This window comes from Tupaia chinensis, unplaced genomic scaffold (genome assembly GCF_000334495.1).
Source record: "Tupaia chinensis unplaced genomic scaffold, TupChi_1.0 Scaffold143599_1, whole genome shotgun sequence".
Taxonomy (NCBI): Eukaryota; Metazoa; Chordata; class Mammalia; order Scandentia; family Tupaiidae; genus Tupaia; species Tupaia belangeri.
This window is the reverse complement of record NW_006203445.1, coordinates 869,400-871,068: the sequence shown is the minus strand read 5'-3', so window position 1 is coordinate 871,068 and position 1,669 is coordinate 869,400.

Here is a 1,669-nt window from a genome sequence, read left to right as displayed (position 1 = left end):
CGCACACAGTCACGCTCAACAGAAGGTGTTAACTGAGAGAGCAACTGAAATGAAGGAGTTGATCTGAATTCTCTCCACATGCAAATGTTTGTTTAATAGGAGATTCTGTGCAGATTATGACTCAGACAGAAAAATACAGCAAACTTTAAGGGCCAACAGGTGGAATGGTGGTTAAGGCACTGGATTCCCATGTGGCTGATCACAGTTCAAGTCCTGGACCCTGTGACTTGAAAAATCACACCAGGAATGTGCACACGCCTGCCCAACATCCCAAGCGGAGAATAGAGGAGAAGGGATTACAGCATGACCAAGCCCCCCGGGGGTAATTTTTCACTTCTCCCCTAGGTGTCTCTCTCCCAAGTGCACATACCCTATGGCAAAAACCTGGAAAAAAGAGAGAACCTTAGTATGGTGCAAAAAAAATGGATACTCAATTCTATGAGCTGAGATTCTTAAGGATTCGGTGTTTTCATGTCATAGAGCTAGCAGAAGGTCTAGACACAAGAGGAGCATAGAGAGACATCCAAGCCATGGTAAACGCCCTCTCTGGCCTCCAGCTACCCCCTACCCACAAGTGCTCAGCTCCAGCACCCTCCAGGGTGACTTGTGTGGCCCAGCTGTCTTCCTTGGTCCACCTAGTCTAGGAAGCCTCTGATTGACCTTCCCTCCCATCCCAGCAGAGCCAGTCGCTGGTCCCTGGCCTGTGGGCCATAGGTCTGGTGGGCCATAGGTCTGGTGTGGGAACAACTGTCTGATCTCAAGAGAGGGACCCAGGTAAAGAAGTAGGGAGAGTGAGGGGGCCGGACAGTGGCACAGAAGTAAAATGCCACACTCTGCCAGACAGAGGGACACGCACATATCCATGAGCCTGAGGGTGTGGTGTAGACCACTGTGTCAAGACCCTGCTGGAGGACCTCACTCTGTCTTTCTTGCTCAAGGAAGAAATAAACTTTAAAAGAAAAGAGGAAAAGTAGAGAGATGGGTCAGCTATGGAAGGGTTTGGCTCTGGTTGGAAGGAGGGGAGGAAGCTATTTCACAGTGTGAACAACTGGGACAAGGACTGGGGTGGGCAATGGGGTGACTGGGTCCCAAGTGAAGAGAGTTAGCCAGACCTGAGCAAGGTCCCTGGCCTTGATGGAAAAGGTGAAGTCTGAGATTGGAGCACTGGGGCTAGTCCTTCCAGGGCGAGAGACAGCGCATGACTACCAAGGCATTCATTTTTTCAGCTGGGTTTTGAGTGCCAGCACCATGCCAGGGACCCAGGACATGGAAGTGACATGGAAGGGATAGCCCAGATCCCTTAACCAGTTCACAGACAAGGGAGATGCAGATGCCTGGAGGAGGGCGGGGAAACCATCATGTAAATACATCGTTTTTGTTTCTACTCAGACGGAAGCTGAGCTTATCCCCATTTTCCAGTCTAGGGTTCCGAAGTCCTTTCCTCGGTATTCGCCGGAGGAGACGGCAGAGCTGCTCAGCTAGTGCTTTCGCAGGACAAGCCGAGCCAGATAAGGACTTCCCGGAGAGGCGGGAGTCCGCGCGCCAGTGTATTGGGGCGGGGGTGGGGGAGTCCCTTTTCCCCGCCCTCTCCAGCCCCGTGGCCGCACCGTGGCGGGGTCGGGGCGGAGCTGGCGTCGCCTCGGGGGCTGGAAGGCGGCGGTAGCCCAGC